Source organism: Bufo gargarizans, chromosome 10, assembly GCF_014858855.1.
Source record: "Bufo gargarizans isolate SCDJY-AF-19 chromosome 10, ASM1485885v1, whole genome shotgun sequence".
In the NCBI taxonomy this organism is placed as follows: Eukaryota; Metazoa; Chordata; class Amphibia; order Anura; family Bufonidae; genus Bufo; species Bufo gargarizans.
The window spans coordinates 60,191,773-60,215,001 of NC_058089.1; the positions used below are offsets into that span (position 1 = coordinate 60,191,773).

General features: G+C 42.1%; 1 protein-coding gene across 1 annotated transcript in view; it reads left to right on the forward strand.

Moving 5' to 3' along the window:
• MACROD1 (mono-ADP ribosylhydrolase 1) overlaps positions 1–2,829 on the forward strand; it is a 1,160,748-nt gene extending 1,157,919 nt beyond the window's left edge. Inside the window, exon 11 of the mRNA XM_044270759.1 lies at positions 2,606–2,829. The gene's annotated coding sequence lies outside the window, so the exon portion shown is untranslated. The remainder of the gene's footprint in view (positions 1–2,605) is intronic.
• The last annotated feature ends 20,400 nt before the right edge of the window (positions 2,830–23,229 follow it).

Here is a 23,229-nt window from a genome sequence, read left to right on the forward strand (position 1 = left end):
GAATGCTATTATTCTCCCTTATAACCATGTTTATAAGGGAAAATAATACAATCTACAGAACACCTAACCCAAGCCCGAACTTCTGTGAAGAAGTTCGGGTTTGGGTACCAAATATGCCGATTTTTCTCACGCGCGTGCAAAACACATTACAATGTTTTGCACTCGCGCGGAAAAATCGTGCATGTTCCCGCAACGCACCCGCACCTTTTCCCGCAACGTCCATCTGAAAGAGGCCTTAGGCTACTTTCACACCTGCGTTAGGTGCGGATCCGTCTGGTATCTGCACAGACGGATCCGCACCTATAATGCAAATGCTTGTATCCGTTCAGAACTGATCCTTTTGCATTATTCTTTTTAAAAAAAGTCTAAGTCAAAACGGATTCGTCCTGACTTACATTGAAAGTCAATGGGGGAATGGAGGATGGATCCGTTTTCAACTGCACCATATTGTGTCTGTGGAAACGGATCCGTCCCCATTGACTTACATTGTAAGTCAGGATGGATCCGTTTGGCTCCGCATCGCCAGGTGGACACCAAAACATTGCAAGCAGCGTTTTGGTATCCGCATCCAGAGCGGAATGGAGGCGGAACGGAGTCAAACTGATACATTCTGAATGGATCCTTATCCATTCAGAATGCATTGGGGCTGAACTGATCCGTTTTGAACCGTTTGTGAGATCCCTGAAACAGATCTCACAAACGAATTCAAAACGCCAGTGTGAAAGTAGCCTTACATGTGCTTCCAGGTTTGTGTGGCCTCATTGCAAAAGATAAGACATGCCCTATTCTTTTCCGCATCTTGCAGATCGTAGACCCATTCGCATATAATGATTTACAGGTTCAGCTCACCTGCAGGCCCTCGCATATAATTTTTTAGAGGGTCAGCTCACCAGCAGGCCATCAATCATAATTTTTCAAGGGTGTATGATGCCCTCCATTATGTGTAATAAAGTGTGTATTGGAGCGCCGGTTCCTTGTAATTTTTGTCAGCCCTTTCACTTAGTGCATAGGCCTTATGAGTGTAGGAGACCCAGTACCTGAACAATTGTACCACAATGTGAAGGAGGCCCTCCTTCAGTATTAAAGGTATATAGACAAACACTTAAGGTGTGTTTGAAGGTATATAGAGAAACACTTAAGGCGAGTAAAAAAATAAATAAAGTATGCATAATTGCTAAGCTTCTTTGTACACTCATAACTGTGAAGGAATAGGTCTTTTTAGACTTCCCTCATGTCTTTCTCACCCTAATTATTCCCCTCTCCAATTGCATAGCTAGATGCATTTCTCTCACAAGCAGGGGCGTTTCCCTTCTGTGGAATCTGCCAGTACCGTACTGCCACAACATCCTTTCCTTACTTCCCACCATGTCTGTTTTCAACTCTGAAGCTCACAGAACAGATAAGGATGCCATATGTTCACATCTAGTTTCATTTTTCGTTCTTCTGATCCATCAGAAGAACAGAAAAAAAGATCCTTTATTTTGAGCATATATAATGCTTATTTTGCATCAGTTTAAGCCATTTCCATCTTTCAATCCGTTATTTTTGACAAAAGGAAAGGTCCTCCACTGAGACTCCCCCCCTGTCAAAAATAACAGATTTTTAGGTATATGTCTAGTTTAATGTACTGTACATCAGATCCTGTACGAAGAATGCTTCTTTTGAATGCAATACCATGAGGCAGCATTGCTTACACTATCCCAGTTCTGTACACTGTCTACATCAGTGATGGCTAACCTCCGGCACTTCAGCTGTGGTGAAACTACAACTCCCAGCATGCTCCGTTCATTTCTATGGAGTTCGGAGAACAACCAAGCAAGTGTGCATCGTGGGAGTGGAGTGTGAGAGGTTAGCCATCACAGGTCTACGCCATGTCAGCCTTACCTATTCTATGCAGGTGCTTTTGGTTATGTTCACATTGTGTTTGAGGCAGTAAGGATTCAATGTGCTATAATATTGTGGGGTGTCTATGTACCTGGACCTCTTCTAATTCTCAAAACAGAACGGTCCCGATGGCTGAACCCTTTCTTTGCTGAATCAGAATCTCGAGAACAGCATGTCCTCCACAAGTGCCAGTGATGTGGCAATATAATTTAGGCTCCATTCAGACGTCCATAGTGCATTGCAGATCCGCAAATTGCAGATCCGCAATACACTCGTCCGGCACCCCCAAAGAAATGCCTATTCTTGTCCGCAATTGCGGACAAGAATAGGACATGAGAGAGGTAATAAAGAATAGGACATGCCCTATTTTCTTGAGGAGCTGCAGACCGTAAAATCGGGGCCACGCTCCGGAAATGCAGATGCAGAGAGCACATAGTGTGCTCTCTGCATCTCTTCCGGCCCCATAGAGAATGAATAGGTCCACACCCGTTCCGGATAATTGCGGAACGGATGTGGTCCCATTCTACGGATCTCTGAATGGAGCCTAATGCAATACAGCCTGGAGATCTGTTACATTACAGACTTCCCCACAATGTTATCTTCTGCCATTTCTATACGATGTCAGAATATATGTTCTGAAGGAATTATTTTATATAAAAACACAAACTTGCAGCAATACGATGTCATGACAAGAAAATTCATGTTTCTTTTTTCCTTACAGACCGGGCGGAAGTGTCCTGTAAGCTATAGGCTTGTGTGTGGAGACTGATCAAGTATAGAAGATTCCCCTCTCTCTGTTGCATGCATGGTTTTCTATTCCTGTCGTATCAATGAAATCAATGCCTTAATAGTGTGATTATTTGCCCCATTCAGAAGGCAGCAGAAAGGATAAAAGAGAGAAGTACTGCCCTAATGATTTCATTAAAAGCTAAGCTTAAAACCATTTATGATTTGCTCTTCCGTTAATCTGAGACCTCTACTGACACGTCACAATGAGAAAAGATATAGCCTGAGAATCCAGCAGAGACAGTCACCATTCAGATTGACAGAGAGTGTCACACCGTTCAGGAAAGTCACTAGGATTGCATTTGTGGCATTATTTCCCGAGGGGTGAAAGATGCAAAGAAGGCTCCTTTAAAGGGGTTGTCTCTGACATTAATTATGTAGAGGAAGTTAATACAAGACAATTACTAATGTATTGTTATTCTCCATATTGTTTCCTTTGCTGGCTTGATTTATTTTTCCATCACATTATACACTGCTCGTTTCCATGGTTACGACCACCCAGCAATCGGCCAGTGCTGGTCGTACTTACACACTATAGGAAATAGCTTAATATTTGCTGGCCAGGAACGTGGGAGCTCACATAGACTGGGGCTTTTTCCTATAGTGTGCAAGCACAACCACCACTGATGGATTGCAGGGTGGTCGTAACCATGGAAACAAGGTGATGGAAAAATGAATCCAGTCAGCAAAGGAGCAATATGGATAATAATAATAATACATTAGTAAGTAACTTGTATTAACTTTCTCTACATAATAAATGCTATTTGCTGAAGTGAGACAACCTCTTTAGGCCTCATGCACCCGACCATTGACGGCCGTGGCCCATATTGCTGCCCGCAAACAGTGGGTCTGCAATAGGCAGGCACAGGCCATGTGCTCGCCGCATCACGGATGCGGACCCATTAACTGGTTTAATTTTTATGCCGTGTGGACGGATAATGGACCCATTCAAGTTGAATGGGCCTGGATCTCTTGCGGCAGCCGCACGGATGGTCCCCAATGCGCGGAATGGCCGAACAACGGCCATGTGCAAGAGGTCTTAAACTGTATTCTGACCCTGGGTTACAGCCTGTATTAGATCTTCAGAGCTGACATCTCCCAGCATTTCTTGTTATCATTTCTGCACAGAGAATAGTGTAATCTTCATTCCAGACATTATAGAATAATCTCATGTAGCAAAAAGCAAAACTAAAGACTGGCTATACACATTAGTTTGCAGTCTCTGTGTCCTCCCATATACATGCACTCTCAATTTGGCAGAGCGTGCATGTGTTCTCAATAGGGTGAGTAGAGTAATCCTCTGCTAGACACTTCTGGTGACAGTTTATCTCCCAAAAGTTAAAAGATTGGGCATGTTGAAATCCAACATTTGTTGTTTAGGAAGAATCTAGAGGCCCATACACACTAGACAGTTAGCAGCCCCGCAAAAACCAGATGGTTCCACCAATATACAGGCAATGTGTAAGTACCTTATAAGTGTTCAGTCATTCTATGAAAGGGGTCCTCTAAAAATGTGTCACAGCAATGGGTCTGACACCTAGCTAAATGGATGCAGGTGAAATCTAGTTTAATATGCCAACCATCCAAATGAATGAATGTGACCGTGTAATTCATGGATGGTGAACATTTCCTTTAAAGAGGTAGTCCAGGACGTAAATATGGATACATCAGATCGTGTATGTGTGTCAAAGTCAACAATCAAGAGAAGACCACCAGAGTGAATACAGAGGGTTCACCACAAGATGTAAACCATTAGTGAGCCTCAAAAAGAGGAAGGCCAGATTAGAGTTTGCCAAACGACATCTAAAAAAGCCTTCACAGTTCTGGGACAACATCCTATGCACAGATGAGACCAAGAGTATGGAGAAGGAAAGGAACTGCTCATGATCCTAAGCATACCACCTCATCAGTGAAGCATGGTCGTGGTAGTGTCATGGCGTGGGCATGTTTGGCTGCCAATGGAACTGGTTCTCTTGTACAAACCGGATTCCCAAAAAGTTGGGACACTAAACAAATTGTGAATAAAAACTGAATGCAATGATGTGGAGATGGCAAATGTCAATATTTTATTTGTAATAGAGCGTAGATGACAGATCAAACGTTTAATCCGAGTAAATGTATCATTTTAAAGGAAAAATACGTTGATTCAAATTTTCACGGTGTCAACAAATCCCGAAAAAGTTGGGACAAGTAGCAATAAGAGGCTGGAAAAAGTAAATTTGAGCATAACGAAGAGCTGGAAGACCAATTAACACTAATTAGGTCAATTGGCAACATGATTGGGTATAAAAAGAGCTTCTCAGAGTGGCAGTGTCTCTCAGAAGCCAAGATGGGTAGAGGATCAACAATTCCCACAATGTTGCCCAGAAAGATAGTGGAGCAATATCAGAAAGGTGTTACCCAGCGAAAAATTGCAAAGACTTTGCATCTATCATCATCAACTGTGCATAACATCATCCGAAGATTCAGAGAATCTGAAACAATCTCTGTGCGTAAGGGTCAAGGCCGTAAAACCATACTGGATGCCTGTGATCTCCGGGCCCTTAAACGACACTGCACCACAAACAGGAATGCTACTGTAAAGGAAATCACAGAATGGGCTCAGGAATACTTCCAGAAACCATTGTCAGTGAACACAATCCACCGTGCCATCCGCCGTTGCCAGCTGAAACTCTACAGTGCAAAGAAAAAGCTATTTATAAGCAAGATCCACAAGCTCAGGCGTTTTCACTGGGCCAGGGATCATTTAAAATGGAGTGTGGCAAAATGGAAGACTGTTCTGTGGTCAGACGAGTCACGATTCAAAGTTATTTTTGGAAATCTGGGACGCCATGTCATCCGGACCAAAGAGGACAAGGACAACCCAAGTTGTTATCAACGCTCAGTTCAGAAGCCTGCATCTCTGATGGTATGGGGTTGCATGAGTGCGTGTGGCATGGGCAGCTTGCATATCTGGAAAGGCACCATCAATGCAGAAAAATATATTCAGGTTCTAGAACAACATATGCTCCCATCCAGACGTCATCTCTTTCAGGGAAGACCCTGCATTTTTCAACAAGATAATGCCAGACCACATTCTGCATCAATCACAACATCGTGGCTGCGTAGGAGAAGGATCCGGGTACTGAAATGGCCAGTCTGCAGTCCAGATCTTTCACCTATAGAGAACATTTGGCGCATCATAAAGAGGAAGGTGCAACAAAGAAGGCCCAAGACGATTGAACAGTTAGAGGCCTGTATTAGACAAGAATGGGAGAGCATTCCTATTTCTAAACTTGAGAAACTGGTCTCCTCGGTCCCCAGACGTCTGTTGAGTGTTGTAAGAAGAAGGGGAGATGCCACACAGTGGTGAAAATGGCCTTGTCCCAACTTTTTGGGGATTTGTTGACACCATGAAATTCTGATTCAACATATTTTTCCCTTAAAATTATACATTTTCTCAGTTTAAACTTTTGTTCCGTGATTTATGTTCTATTCTGAATAAAATATTAGAAGTTGGCACCTCCACATCATTGCATTCAGTTTTTATTCACGATTTGTATAGTGTCCCAACTTTTTGGGAATCCGGTTTGTATTTATTAATGATGTGACTGCTGACAAAAGCAGCAGGATGAATTCGGGGAATATTATCTGCTCATATTCAGTCAAATGCTTCAGAACTCATCGGACGGCACTTCACAGTGCAAATGGACAATGACCCAAAGCATACTGCAAAAGCAACCAAAGAGTTTTAGGGGAAAGAAGTGGAATGTTATGCAATGGCCAAGTCAATTACCTAACCTGAATCCGATTGAGCATGCATTTCACTTGCTGAAGACAAAACTGAAGGGAAAATGCCCCAAGAACAAGCAGGAACTGAAGACAGCTACAGTAGAGGCCTGGCAGAGCATCACCAGGGATGAAACCCAGCATCTGGTGATGTCTATGCGTTCCAGACTTCAGGCTGTAATTGACTGCAAAGGATTTGCAACCAAGTATTAAAAAGTTAAAGTTTCATTTATGATTATTATTCTGTCCCATTACTTTTGGTCCCTTAACAAGTGGGAGGCACATATGCAAACTGTTGTAATTCCTACACCATTTACCTGATTTGGATGTAAATACCCTCAAATAAAGCTGACAGTCTGCAGTTAAAGCACATCTTGTTTGTTTCATTTAAAATCCATTGTGGTGGTGTATAGAGCCACAAATGTTAGAAGTGTGTTGATGTCCCAATATTTATGGACCTGACTGTAAATTAGGGTCTCTACACACATTTTTCCACTAGCATCTTTTTACTACAAAAAAAACACCAGATAAAATGCAGGCTTTTTTGTCACATTTTTATTTTGCAAGCAGTTTGATTGTCCACGAGTGTATTATCCCTATACAGAAGGTGAAAGGAAAATGCTTGAAAAAACACCAAGAGCTCCAGCATACAGTGTTTTTTAAAAAGAAGCAAGAAAGACAACAACATCACCTAATGAACATAAATGGCAGTAGCAAAAAAAGAGAAAAAAACACTTTGCCATAGACCTTCAACTAGCATCTGGAGCTGGTGGTTTTCCCTGAAAAAAATGTCATAAACAGTGCTGCTCTCAAATGTAATGACCAGGACTGTAAATTGTTACAAGGAGGTGTAAAAGACTCCACACACTTACAAAATATAGAAGATGGAAGTTTAATTAATCAGATGAGCCACCAAGAAGGATCATATTATGTAGAATCTGCTTACAAAAAAAGATGATAGAATTTACAATTTATAAGAACTTTATGGTGAATGTGAAACTACAATGAACCACATTTTCTTTTTCCTTAATATACCACATAAATACCATTAATATTTTTTTTACCATGATACTTTTCTGCAAATATGCTGCCATCTAGTGGGAATATGTTGTAATGCAAGATTGTAAATGCTGACTTCAAGCAATGGACACTTGAACACTGCAGATCAGGGCTCAAATCTATTCCTAGCGTGGCCCCACCAAAGAGAACAGCACATTGCTTGAGACTCACTACTGATGGAAGTCAATGACAAAAAGAAACCAATTGTGATCTAAACGAGAGACTGGTGTAGCCTACGACCACTTCTGTATCTTCTAACTATGCAGCTGCACCACACCAACAACAGTGTAGCACATGGAAGTGTTGCTGTACACAAAACATTTTTCATTTACATTAAGAAATTTCATGCAGCAAAGGTCCATAGTGGAGTGGTGATGTTGATCCTGTGCCCTGACTTACCTCCTCCTAGGAAAGTTTCTGATCCAGATCAGGTTTTTGATCCATAAAAAGTATAACTCTGAAGGAGAGTGATGAGGGGGGAGTTGCAGAGGAAAATCATCTGTCAGATGAAATGCCGAATGTAAAAGTAAATTCCCCATTAAAAGTGGCCTGTCTGACCCAGGAAGAAGAAGTGGAACTGCATCTTAAAATTTACAAATCACCGGTACCAGATGGAATATTCCCCTGTATCCTAAGAGAATTAAGTAATTTTATAGCCAGACCCTTATTTCTGATATTTAGGGACTCTACATTGACAGGGAGCATTCCACATGATTGGTGGTTACTGGTTAGCAAATGTGGTGCCAATATTCAAAAATGATTCAAAAACAGAGCCCAAAAACTATAGGCCGGTAAGTTTAAGATCTGTCATGGCTGAACTATTTGAAGGTTTTCTAAGAGATGCTATCTTGCAGTACCTCAATGAAAAGAAGCAAATAATGGCATATCAGCATGGCTTCATGAGGGATCGGTCATGTAAAACTAATTTAATCAGTTTCTATGAGGAGGCAAGTTCTAGACTTGACTGCAGCGACTCAATGGATGTCGTATATCTTGACTTCTTCACAGCATTTGAAACTGTACCACATAAAAGGTTAGTATAAAAAATGAAAATGCTTGGACTGGGAAAAAAAGTTTGTATGTGGAGTGTGGGTAACTGACTGAAACACTCAGACTGGGTCACTGTCACTAGTGGAGTACCACAGGGGTCAGTATTGGGCCCTATTCTCTTCAATATATTTATTAATGATCTTATAGAAGGCTTGCACAGTAAAATATAAATTTTTGCAGATGACACTAAACTGTGTAAAGTAATTAACACGGAAGAGGACAGTATACTGCTACAGAGCGATCTGGATAGATTGGAGGCTTGAGTAGATAAGTGGCAGATGATGTTTAACACTGACAAATGTAAAGTTATGCACATGGGAAGAAATAATACAAGTCACCCGTACATACTAAATGGTAAAAACAGTGGGTAACACTGACATGGAAAAGAACTTAGAAATGTTAGTGGGCAGCAAACTACACTGTAGAAACCAGTGTTAGACAGCATCTGCAAAGGCCAATAAGATAATGGGTTGCATCAAAAGGGGCATAGATGCCCGTAATGAGAACATAGTCCTACCACTTTGCAAATCTCTAGAGTGAGACTATAGGACTCTCTGCCTGAGTTGGTGGTGAAGGTGAATTCACTAAAAGAGTTCAAGAGGGGCCTGGATGTATTTTTGGGAATAAAAAAAATTCCCCTAAAATGGAAAATTGTCTTCTACTGCTGGATCAACTTGCAGGATAACAGGCTGAACTGGATGGATGCATGTCAACGACATTATTATGTTACTATGTATAAGCGCTAGAATGGAGTAGGAGTAGTATGTAATATTGAATTATTTCAATATTTACTATACTAATGTGTACATAGATACATTGGTATTACTTATTTCCTCTATTGATGGGGTTTTCCAGGAATTTAATATTGACCTATCCTCAGGACAGGTAGTCAACATCTGATCAGTGAAAGTCTTCTCCCCTGTACCCTGTTAATCAGCTGCTTGAAGAGGCTGCAGTGCTTGGATAAGCATGGTTCTTCAAGCTATACCAAGTACAGCGACTGACTATATAGCTCAATCTCATTCACTTCAGTGGGACTGAGCTGCACAGTGGAAGAGGCCTCTTTTCAAACAACTGATCCGTGGGGGTGCCAGGAGTTGGACCCCCGCTGACTGATATTGATGACATATCCATGACCTAGATGCTGGAAAAGTACTCGGCAGTGCCAAGTCAGTGCATTCTGGTGCCCTAAGCAGTGAAGGCAAGTTCCATACAGCCATAGTCTTTCAGTCAAATCATCCAGGATTAGAGACAGCAGTGTGAGCACAGTTTCGCTGGGAACATTAATCAAGTACCTGTTAGTTTATTCGCCTCCTCATGTCCCAGTGCTGTCTGGTATCCCAATTACTGGTCATAACTAGGCTGGCAGGAGCAGAGAGTGCAGGGCTCCTGCTATACTAACAGCACAGGTGCACAACACATATGGACAGTCAGAGACAGCCGTTCACTTGCAACATCCACACATAGACTCACACACTATACACTCACCTAAAGAATTATTAGGAACACCTGTTCTATTTCTCATTAATGCGATTAGCTAGTCAACCAATCACATGGCAGTTGCTTCAATGCATGTAGGGTTGTGGTCCTGGTCAAGACAATCTCCTGAACTCCGAACTGAATGTCAGAATGGGAAAGAAAGGTGATTTAAGCAATTTTGAGCGTGGCATGGTTGTTGGTGCCAGACGGGCCGGTCTGAGTATTTCACAATCTGCTCAGTTACTGGGATTTTCATGCACAACCATTTCTAGGGTTTACAAAGAATGGTGTGAAAAGGAAAAACATCCAGTATGCGGCAGTCCTGTGGGCGAAAATGCTTTGTTGATGCTAGAGGTCAGAGGAGAATGGGCCGACTGATTCAAGCTGATAGAAGAGCAACGTTGACTGAAATAACCACTCGTTACAACCGAGGTATGCAGCAAAGCATTTGTGAAGCCACAACACGCCACAATCTTGAGCCGGATGGGGTACAACAGCAGAAGACCCCACCGGGTACCACTAATCTCCACTACAAATAGGAAAAAGAGGCTACAATTTGCACGAGCTCACCAAAATTGGACTGTTGAAGACTGGAAAAATAGTTTCTTGAACATGACAATGAGTTCACTGTACTAAAATGGGCCCCACAGTCACCAGATCTCAACCCAATAGAGCATCTTTGGGATGTGGTGGAACAGGAGCTTCGTGCCCTGGATGTGCATCCCTCAAATCTCCATCAACTGCAAGACACTATCCTATCAATATGGGCCAACATTTGTAAAGAATGCTATCAGCACCTTGTTGAATCAATGCCACGTAGAATTAAGGCAGTTCTGAAGGCAAAAGGGGGTCCAACACCATATTAGTATGGTGTTCCTAATAATTCTTTAGGTGAGTGTATTTGCCTACCTCTGGGTGACCACAGGGAGATTTCTAGAAGTGATGTAATAAGTGATGTTTGCAGTAGTGTACAGTATATGACCCTTTTATCACAAACCAAACCCCAGAATACAAATGCCAGACCTAAAAAAAAAAATACTCAAAACATTTCCAAGATAAACTATCAAGTTCTAAAAAAGATGCTCTAAAATCTTTAAAGTCTTTTTGTAGGCAAAAGCACAAATCTATACAAAAAGTGTCCATTTTTGTAAGATGTGCAATCATATTGGTTGTCAGCTTTGCTCCTAGGCACTGATAATATGAAATCACTTTGTCAGCCTGTTCTATCAATAACAAAATGACACTTTGCAGAGAACTTAATGGAGTACTCTCATGTGGACATTTATGGCATATCATTGGAAAAGGACTTAGGAAAACTAGAGGAATGGTCAAAAATCTGGCAACTAAAATTTAATGTTGATAAGTGCAAGATAATGCACCTGGGGCGTAAAAACCCAAGAGCAGAATATAAAATCAGTGATACACTCCTAACCTCAGTATCTGAGGAAAGGGATTTAGGGGTCATTATTTCAGAAGACTTAAAGGTAGGCAGACAATGTCACAGAGCAGCAGGAAATGCTAGCAGAATGCTTGGGTGTATAGGGAGAGGAATTACCAGTAGAAAGAGGGAGGTGCTCATGCCGCTCTACAGGGCACTAGTGAGACCTCATTTGGAGTATTGTGCTCAGTACTGGAGACCATATCTCCAGAAGGATATTGATACTTTGGAGAGAGTTCAGAGAAGAGCTACTAAACTGGTACATGGATTGCAGGATAAAACTTACCAGGAAAGATTAAAGGACCTTAACATGTATAGCTTGGAAGAAAGACGAGACAGAGGGGATATGATAGAAACTTTTAAATACATAAAGGGAATCAACAAGGTAAAAGAGGAAAGAATATTTAAAAGAAGAAAAACTGCTACAAGAGGACATAGTTTTAAATTAGAGGGGCAAAGGTTTAAAAGTAATATCAGGAAGTATTACTTTACTGAGAGAGTAGTGGATGCATGGAATAGCCTTCCTGCAGAAGTGGTAGCTGCAAATACAGTGGAGGAGTTTAAGCATGCATGGGATAGGCATAAGGCCATCCTTTATATAAGATAGGGCCAGGGGCTATTCATAGGATTCAGATATATTGGGCAGACTAGATGGGCCAAATGGTTCTTATCTGCCGACACATTCTATGTTTCTATCAATAGGATACACTGATAAATGTCCAATAGGTGGAGGTCCAACCTCTGGGACCCACTTCTATTTTAAGAAGGGGCCCAGTGCACTTGCTCGGCTCTTTTCCAAAATCCCATAGCAGTGAATGAAGAGGACACTGTGCATGTGCAGCATGCTCTTCATTTATGGTAGGATCCCATTCTTGAGAGGGTGCCAAAGGTTGGACCTGCAGCTATTGATCATTTATAGCATATTCTATCGATATGGCATGTATCCAGATGGGACAACTCCTTTAATGTAAAGATGACAACTTGCAGGATAACAGTCTGAACTGGATGGACAGATGTCTTTTTTCAGCCTTATAAACTATGTTACTATGTTAATATGACTGCACTTTCTGCCAGTTTTGTAAGGGCTCTTTCACATCTGCGTTATAGTCTTCCGGCATAGAGTTCCGTCGTCGGGGCTCTATGCCGGAAGAATACTGATCAGGATTTTCCTAATGCATTCTGAATGGACAGTCTGTCCTTCAGGATGCATCAGCATGTCTTCCGTTCCGGAACGGAACGTTTTTTGGCCGCAGCAAATAGCGCAGCATGCTGCGCTTTTTGCTCCGGCCAAAAATCCGGAACACTTGCCGCAAGGCCGGATCCGGAATGAATGCCCATTGAAAGGCATTGATCCGGATCCGGCCTTAAGCTAAACGTCGTTTCGGCGCATTGCCGGATGCGACGTTTAGCTTTTTCTGAATGGTTACCATGGCTGCCGGGACGCTAAAGTCCTGGCAGCCATGGTAAAGTGTAGTGGGGAGCGGGGGAGTGGCATACTTACCATCCGTGCGGCTCCCGGGGCGCTCCAGAGTGACGTCAGGGCGCCCCAAGCGCATGGATCACGTGATCGCATGGACACGTCATCCATGCGCATGGGGCGCTCTGGAGCGCCCCGGGAGCCGCACGGATGGTAAGTATGCTGCTCCCCCGCTCCCCACTACTACTATGGCAACCAGGACTTTAATAGCGTCCTGGGTGCCATAGTAACACTGAAAGCATTTTGAAGACGGATCCGTCTTCAAATGCTTTCAGTACACTTGCGTTTTTCCGGATCCGGCGTGTAATTCCGGCAAGTGGAGTACACGCCGGATCCGGACAACGCAAGTGTGAAAGAGGCCTAATATGGCTATCACCAATTTAAAGGGATTATTCCATGAAAAATGCAATGAATAGGGCATTTCAACTCAAAAGGGGTTTCCGACGCTGTAATACTGATGACCTAGACTCAGAATAGGTCATCAGTATCTAATCGGTGGGGGCCCTACACCTGGACCCTCTCTGATCAGCTGTTTGAGAAGGCACCAGCACTCTTGTGAGCGACGCCGCCTTTTCTCAGCTTACCAAGCACAGCATCATTCATAGTGGCTGTGCTTGGTATCGCACACATCCCTATTCACATCATTGGGGTTGAGCTGCTAGGCCTCCACCAATCAGATACTGATCTATCCAGATGATAGTTCATCAGTATTAGGCCTCATGCACACGACCGTTGCTGTGTTCCGTTCAGAAAAATGGGGTTCCGTTGTTCCGTGATCCGTTTCCATTTTTGTTTTTGTTGATCCGCTTCCTTTATTTTTGGAGGACCACCAGACATAAAGGAATGTAAAAAAAAGTCTGACAGGTTTGCCATGCAAATGATAGGAATAAAACGGACGCGGACGTGCGGACACAGATGACAATCTTGTGTGCCTCCGTGGTTTTTAGCGGTCCCATTGACTTGAATGGGTCCGCAAACCGTTTTTCCGCAGAAATAAAAGGACAGGTTATATTTTTTTGACGGACTAGAATCACGGATCACGGACGAGGATGGCAAACGGTGCATTAGCCGAGTTTTCAACGGACCCATTGAAAATCAATGGCTTGGCAGAAAATTACGAAAAACAGCGCAACGGACACGGAATAAAACAACGGTCGTGTGCATGAGGCCTTCAAGGGAATCTGTCACATTGAACATGATGCCTGAGCTACAGAGGCAGCATGTTATAGAGCAAGAGTAGCTGAGCAGATTGATATATCATAATCGGAATCGGAATCAATTTATTTGGCCAAATAAATTTGCACTTACAAGGGATTTGACTTGGCAGTTGATTGACGGACACAAACAAAACAGTACAAGGACAGACAGTATAGATAGTGCAGGACAAGGACAGTATGTAAGTTTTAGTGGCAATAAACAGGGAGAAGTGTTTGTTTTCAGTTCTATGCTGTAATGCTTTCAAGTCATAGCAGCTTTAGGCTACTGTCACACCTGCGTTTAGGTGCGGATCCGTCTGGTATCTGCACAGACGGATCCGCACCTATAATGCAAGCGCTTGTATCCGTTCAGAACGGATCCGTCTGCATTACTCTGTCAAAAAAAAGTCTAAGTGTAAGTCAAACGGATCCGTCCTGACTTGCATTGAAAGTCAATGGGGGACGGATCCGCTTACAATTGCACCATATTGTGTCAATGTAAACGGATCTGTCCCCATTGACTTACATTGTAAGTCAGGACGGATCGGTTTGGCTCTGCATCGCCAGGCAGACACCAAAACGCTGCAAGCAGCATTTTGGTGTCCACCTCCAGAGCGGAATGGAGGCGGAACGGAGCCAAACTGATGCATTCTGAACGGATCCTTATCCATTCCGAATGCATTGGGGCTATACTGATCCGTTTTGGGCGGCTTGTGAGAGCCCTGAAACGTATCTCACAGGTGGACCCAGAAACTGCAGTGTGAAAGTAGCCTTAGCATGGTTCTGCATTAAGCAAGGCAACTGCCTGAGCAATAAAGCTGTTCCTGTGCCTGGAAGTTTTAGTAGCCACTGCACAGTATCTCACTCCTGAAGGCATAGGCTGGAAGATGGAGTGAGCAGGGAGTCTGAGGCAATCTTAGCTGCTCTCTTTCTACACCAGCTAGCATGAATCCTGCAGTGAAGGTAAGCTACAGCCAATTATGCTTTCCGCTGTTCGGATGATGCGCTGCATTCTCACCTTTTCTAATACTGAGCAGAAACGGAACCATGATGGATTCGATGATCGCAGTGTAGAACTGCACCTTAAAAGGGGTTGTCCGAGTTATGAAAAAAAAAAATATAGCACTGAAAATCTGATGGGCAGCAATATATAACTAAGCTAAGCTGTATAATGACACTGCTAAGGGAGTGGATACAAGTGCTGCCCTGAGTGCTGGGAGAATCAACTTGTAAGTGTAGAACTATAAGTCCTCCCACCTGTATAATGACACTGCTAATACACACAGGATCTTCCTCCTACCTTCTTGTGCAATGCTCACTCTAGTCTGTCAGATCCAGTGCCCAGAATTGTCACTACCTGCAGCTACCCAGTCTGTGCAGCTGAAGGGGTTAAGAATCCTAGGAGAGAGCAGACAGCTCGGCAGTGAAGGGGGGGGCGTGGCCAGCACAGTGACGTCTCGTTTACAGGCTTGTAAACAAACTTTATAGGAGCAGGGAGAGAAGCTGACATCACAGGTTATGTGACCCTCAGTCAAATCTGATAAACCAGGCACTGCAGATAAAGTGAGTTAATTGTAAAGTTATTATATTTGCCTAGTTAAGAACATAGAAAGAATTAAAAAAATAACTCGGACAACCACTTTAATTTTTGTGGTAGGCCAAACTTTTTCAGCTGTCGTAGGTGGTACGCTTTCTTGATGATAGTGACAGTATTGTTGTTCCATTTTAGGTTGTCAGAAATTGTGGTCTCAAGAAACTCGAATGACTCTGCACTGGTTACTATAGATCCATTTATGGTTAGGGGGAGGTGCAGGGGGGAGATCTCCTAAAGTGTATTATCCTAAAGTATATTATCTCCATGGTCTTAAGAGCATTAAGTTCCAAGTTGTTGCACCAGGAGGAAAGCTGTCCCACTTCATGCCTATATGTAGACTCATCCCCATTTTGTATGAGACCAACTACTGTTGTGTCATCTGCAAACTTCAGAACCTTAACAGATAGGTCTGTGGAGATGCAGTCATTGGTGTACAGTGAGTAGAGCAGTGGGGAAAACACACAGCGCTGCGCAGCTCCAGTACTGATTGTCAAAGAGCTTGAGATGTGTTTCCCAAGTCTAACATGCTGTCTCCTGTCGGTTAAGAAATTGGTTATCCATTTGCAGATGGATTCAGTTATGCGTAGATGGGAGAGCTTGCTGTGTAGCAGCGATGGTATTATGGTATTAAATGCAGGGCTAAAATCCACAAATAAAATTCTGGCATAGGTTCCCGGGGAGTCTAGATGTTCTACTACATAATGCATACACATGTTTACAGCATCATCTGCAGATCTATTAGACCTGTAGGCAAATTGCAAAGAGTCCAGCAGGGGATCTGTGATGGATTTCAGATAACCCATTATCAGTTTTTCAAATGCGTTCATGACCAATGATGTAAGAGAAACAGGCCTATAGTCATTTAGACATGTAGGTTTAGATTTTTTTAGGAACTGGGACAATGGTTGAGCGTATAGAACAGTCAGGGACCATTGAGAGTACCAGAGATGATTTAAATATTTCTGTGAAAACAAAGGCTAGCTGATCAGCACATAATTTCAGACATTTCGCAGACACAGAGTCTGGGCTGGCTGCTTTCTTAATATTTTGTCTTTTGAAAAGATTGTTTACATCTAATTGGGATAATGATAGTAGATGCCATTTTGGGGACAGGTCAGTAGATTGTGGCTGACATCCTGTGTTGTGTAGATGCTGAGGCACCGCAGAGGGTGGAGATGTTGACTGGCTGGAGTGCTCGGTTTGCCTGTTGGAACAGAGATGCAAATTATGCGAATTGACTAGGAGTGAATGGCTATTGGTTGTATCAAACCTACAATAGAATGTGTTCAGCTCATTTGCCAGCTGCAGGTTATCTAATGATTGTGGGGCATTTCTTCTGTAGTTGGTAATTTGATGTAGAGACTTCTATATTGTGGAAGACTTCATTGTGGAACATTTTTCTTCAAGTCTTTTTGAATAATCGTTTTTTTGTGGCAGTGATGGCCTTCTGCAGTTTGTATCTGGCAGCTTTATAGAGGACTTTATCGCCTGTACGATACGCCCTTTCTTTATCGAGGCGCAGCTTCCTAAAATGCAATGTAAACCAGGGTTTATCGTTGTTGTACCTGGTGCGCTTTTTGATAGGGATGCAGGACTCTTCGCAAAAGGTAATATATGATGTCACAGCGTCAGTGTATTCATTTAGGTCACTGGTGGATTCTTTAAATATATTCCAGTTTATTGAATCAAAGCAACTCTGTCGTTTTTCTAGTCCATATCTTGACTGTGGTCACTACAGGTTTGGCAGTTTTTAGTCTTTGTCTGTATTTTGGGATGAGCTGTATCACAGCATGATCAGAGGTCCCCAGAGCTGCTCTGCTGAAAGAGTGATACAAATTCTTAGTCGTAGTCGTAACAGTGGTCAAGTGGTTTAACTTCTCTAGTTGCGCTTGTGACATGTTGTCTGTATTTAGGAAGTTCTTTGTTTAGGTTAGCACTGTTGAAATCCCCTAGTATGATAAAAAAAAGAATCGGGGTACCTCCTTTCCGCCTCAGTGATTTGATCTGCGAGTTCTTGGAGAGCAGGCTGCATGCATGTTTGTGGAGGGATGTACACACCAACCAGAATAACTGAAGAAAGCTCAGAGTCCTCCACCTTTTGCCAGAGATAAGTGGGTCCCAGTCAGAACCGTAGAGTGTAAATCCATTAATCTGCAGAGCATTGTCTGGAATAAGCTCAGACAGCCAGGTTTCTGTGAAGCAAAGAGCAGCAGAGAGATAGAAGTCCTTCTTTGTCCTGGTCAGCAGTTGAAGCTCATCTAATTTGTTGCATATCGACCTGACATTAGAGAGTATGATTCCAGGTAGTGGAGAGCGCAGTCCTCTACGCCGAAAGCGAGCCTGGATCCCGGAGCGCTTGCCTCTTCTTTAAAGCTTCACTGCCTGATTCAGCACCGTGGCTTCACTGGATATAATCCCCAGAAGGTCAAGAGTAGATGAAATATCCAGGGGTAGATTTGATACCGCTAGGTTCCGAAAGCTCAGTAATTGTTCTTTGGTGAAGGTTATCCGAGTTGGGTTGCACAAGGCAATGTAGTTATATAGTTTTATGGAAAAATATTCTGTATAAATGATCATTTGTACATTTAAATTCCTGCTCATTCTGGACTTTGAAGTGAAGGAGGTGGTCTCATCAGTGATTGACAACCATCTCTGTATAACTGTGAATACAGAGATAGCTGTCAATCACTGATAGGACTGCCTTCTTGACTTCAAAGCACAGAACAAGCAGGAATTTAAATGTACAAATGACAATTTATACTGAATATTTTTCTATAAAACTATATATCAATCTTCTCCTCTCCTCCTGCTCTATAACATGCTGTCTGTAGCTCAGACACCATCTTCAATGTGACAGGTTATCTTTAAAATCTCGGAAATCTTTAAAGAGGACCTTTCACCACTCCTGACATGTCTGTTTTAATAGCTTCATGCATTCCACATGTAATAACAATTCTGGAACATCTATTCTTATGGCTCTATGTTGTGTCGTTCCTTTATTATTTTACTAGACGTTATGAATGAATTGCTATTAGCCTTCAGTAAGGTTGCAGAGGGGAGGTAACCAGTTGGGGGGTGTACCTACACAGACTGAAAATGGCAGCACTGATTGGATAGAGTCAGTCTGTGTAGCTACACCCCCCCCCTCCCCCCCACTAGTTACCTCCCCTCTGCACCCTTACTGAAGGCTACTAGCAATTCAATTATAACTTCTAGTACAAATAATAAAGGAATGACACAATATAGAGTCATAAGAATAGATGTTCCGGGATTGTTATTACATGGGGAATGCATGACGCTATTAAAACAGGCATGTCAGGAGTGGTGAAAGGTCCTCTTTAAGTATTATTGAAATATACATGCAATAAAAAGATTGTTTTGTATGTACATTATATTTTCTGTTCTGGTAATGCCCCCTGCTATTTCTCCTGTGACCAAAATTTTTATAGGCAGAAATTCAGGTAGAAGCAGCATATATAGTATAGGGCGCCAGGGGCTGGGGTAGGGAGACAAGAGGCAGGCTAGATATTGTTCTTATTTCTTTTTTTTTTTTTTTTTTTTTTTTTACAATTGTTTTAAAACACCTCATACATTGGATTTTTCATCTACAATAAATAATTCAATAATGGATTTTTAAGGATATGTGATCTTTCAAAGTGTCTATTTAGATATAGAGCCAGAAAGCACTAAATTAGAAAATCAGCTAATGGCTGCTGTAAATCAATCAGATACTAGACATAATCAAGCATAGATGTTTGAGAATACAGTATATGTATTTATAAGAACACAGGTCAGCAGCTGAAATGTACAGAAAGAGCTCCTGATATCATTCATACATACCTTACATTGGTGATGCTGGAGGAGTTCAGAACTGGAGATATGTTACATGAAGTAGTTGTCATGTTGGTGAACTTCTAAACATTGTTATTTATCACATAGAGGAACATTATAGCTAGCCACTTCGAACTTCTAATAAAAATCTATAAAAACTTGTCGGAATATTTATGCTGTCTCCGATTGACAGTCTATATTATTTATGTGAATAAATTAAAATAGTAATAAAGGAGATTCTAACTTATTATCATAAATATCAAGCTAAAACAAGCTCGTGATCTGCGTTGAATTGAAGACAAAACCCAGTTACAGACAAAATATATATGTAATTTATTAAAACAATTTATAGTGCAAAATAATATATATAATAAAATTGGCGATAATAAAATTCAATCAATGATATGCCAAATAGTGATAAAGACAAAAATAATTGAGAACATATATATATACACAATTATGCCTTCTTATAAGAATACCCCTCAATTATATTTAAAATCAATTTAATACTTGATTTCTCTCAGCCGACAAATGTCCGATTAAACCCAAATCTGGTTTATCTTTTATCTATACAAATATATATATATAATCAATCATACTGGTCTAGAACTGAATTCAATTCCTTGGAGATAATACCGTGTTTTCACTAAAATTGTGAGTGAGCCCACTCCCTTGGATGAGAAGCAACCCCACACATGAATGGTCTCAGGATGTGTGCAGATGCGCTCACACCTGCCTGCTGCCATTCCTGAGCAAGCTCTGTACTGGTGGCACTCCGATCCCGCAGCTGAATCCTCTTTAGGAGACGATCCTGGCGCTTGCTGGACTTTCTTAGACGCCCTGAAGCCTTCTTAACAAGAATTTAACCTCTTTCCTTGAAGTTCTTGATGATCCTATAAATTGTTGATTGAGGTGCAATCTTAGTAGCCACAATATCCTTGCCTGTGAAGCCATTTTTATGCAAGCAATGATGGCTGCACGCGTTTCTTTTCAGGTCACCATGATTAACAATGGAAGAACAATGATTTCAAGCATCACCCTCCTTTTAACAGGTCAAGTCTGCCATTTTAACCCAATCAGCCTGACATAATGATCTTCAGCCTTGTGCTTGTCAACATTCTCACCTGAGTTAACAAGACGATTACTGAAATGATCTCAGCAGGTCCTTTAATGGCAGCAATGAAATGCAGTGTAAAGGTTTTTTGGGATTAAGTTAATTTTCATGGCAAAGAAGGACTATGCAATTCATCTGATCACTCTTCATAACATTCTGGAGTATATGCAAATTGCTATTATAAAAACTTAAGCAGCAACTTTTCCAATTTCCAATATTTTTGTAATTCTCAAAACTTTTGGCCACGAATGTAGGATCTCTGATGTCTGACCTGCATCGTGGAGATTCAACTGTGAGTATGAATTTGTCTTTCTGTGATGGTTGCATATAAGCCACCAGTTGGACATTACTGTTCTAGGACTTGAATACAGTGAAGTTATCTATGAAACAAGAGAAGCAAAAAAAGGACAAGCAACACATGCTTTTCAGCAATGTTAATCAAAATAGGCATTGTGATAATTTGTCAGACGTACCGGTATCTCAAAAGGAAACAACTTAGACATATGTCTGACCAATAGAAGCCTATCAATACTGCACAGTTTTGATGGAAAGTTTTTTTTTTTTTTTTTACTATCCAGACATATACTTCCAACTGTATAGCATTGCAGGATTTTTAAAGTGATGGCCTTTCCTAAGGATAGGTTTGACACCCCACATTCCCGCGATCAGCAGTTCTGCAGTAGCACCGGTGCAAGAACTACACAAATTCATCCACTGTGTAGTTGTCCAGTAGCACTCGTTACTGCAGCACTGCTCCTATCGAATAGTTGCAGTGCTGCAAGTCCAGTACTCCTGAAGGACTACTGCAAAGGGTTCATTACTAATGACAGAGTTAATGCAATGTTTTTTTAATTAAAGTGGCTCTGTCACCCGAATCAACCCTATACAACCAGGCATGTAACCTGGTTGGGTTGCTGACGCTGATTAAAATGATACCTATCTTTTATCTGTAGGTAGCGTTGTGGAGAAATTAGAATTTTTAGATATATGCTAATGTGTTATTGGAGCACTAGGAGGTGGGCTTATGCGGTTCAAGCACAGCTCCAACAACGCCCTTGGTGCTCCATACTCCCTCTCTTTTAAATCACGCCCCCTTCTTTTAGACTGACAGTGCTAGACCGAAGATGCATACTGCGCACGCGCCGTTGATGTAACTGAACCCGGAAGTGGCATTCGCTCATTGGGATGTAGCCGAAGATGTGCGCACAGCAAGTGCACAGGCTGTTAATCTAAAGGGAGGGGAGCGTGATTTGAAGGAGAGGCGCGTCAGTATAGAGCACCAGGGGCGTAGCTAGAGCGGTGTTCGAACTGCATAAGCCCACCGCCTAGTGCTCGAATAGCACATTCGCATAGCATTGCATACCACCCTACCAGGCTATATGCCTAGTTGTATAGGGTTTATCCAGGTGTCAAAGACACTTTAAATATTGTGATTTGTTATGTGCATGCACTTAATGGCATTGTATGAACAACACATGGCAAACAACTTGGCAAATTGTCTTAGGGTTGTCAGGAGATGGACTGACAAGTGTTGAGGAAGTCTGGTCTCAAGCTGGGAAAACGTGTCGGTTAAACCTCTTGCACAATTAGGCCCAAGTCCAGGAAACTTACTCTCTGACCCTACCACTGACCAGAAAACAGCCATACTAAGTACTCCTGAAAGACCAGGCAGCACTGGGTTCAGATAACAAGGTATTATGCTCATCTATGGAAGAAAGGCTTTACTGCTGTTGCATGGACTAATTCTACAGCATTTTCCACCCTTTGAGACAGATTGAAATTCGCATCTCAGTTCTGCACCCCTCAGTCTGGAAATTGCAAAAGGACTTAACAAGAATATTATTGCATGCCTGTGGGTCTTCTGAGAGACTGAAAAGTGTCTTTAGAGAGGGAGTACTATAACCACCATCATTGTTGTTGTCCATACGCTGCTATTGAGAGAATATTGCACTGTGACATACAGTTGGAACTGTGCCTTTTGCTTCTATTTGTACTATAATCCCTATCATCCTTTGGTTCAATTTGCAGGATAACAGGCTAAACTGGATGGACAGATGTCTTTTTTCCACCCTACAAAACATGTTACTATGTAACTATCATCTTAGTAAAGAGTTTATTTATTGAAAACAATGGGCCTGATCATTGTCATCATCGTTCAACAGTTCGGCCTTGCACTCAGCAAATCATCCAACATTAAGGGCACCCCAATCAACATCAGGCAGGGGCCCTAATACTAGGGTGCACCCCGAGGGAAGAAATGGTGCACCTTCCAATCACTTCATGGCCCTAGGGAGTGCAATAGTGGAGATCACTATGATCTGTACTACCACCATCATCCGAGCTACAACTACTACTCCCATACTACACACACTCCCCAGCAGTTCACAGTAGCCAGCACTGTCGACTACACTTTCGATGGAGCTGGGTAGTTCTAGCACCAGAGCTACTGCAGAACAGCTGACCAGCATGGGTGTGGGGTGTTAGATCCCTACTGATCAGATAGGCCATCACTTGTAAAATTCCAGACAACTCCTTTAAGGCCAGATTCACATC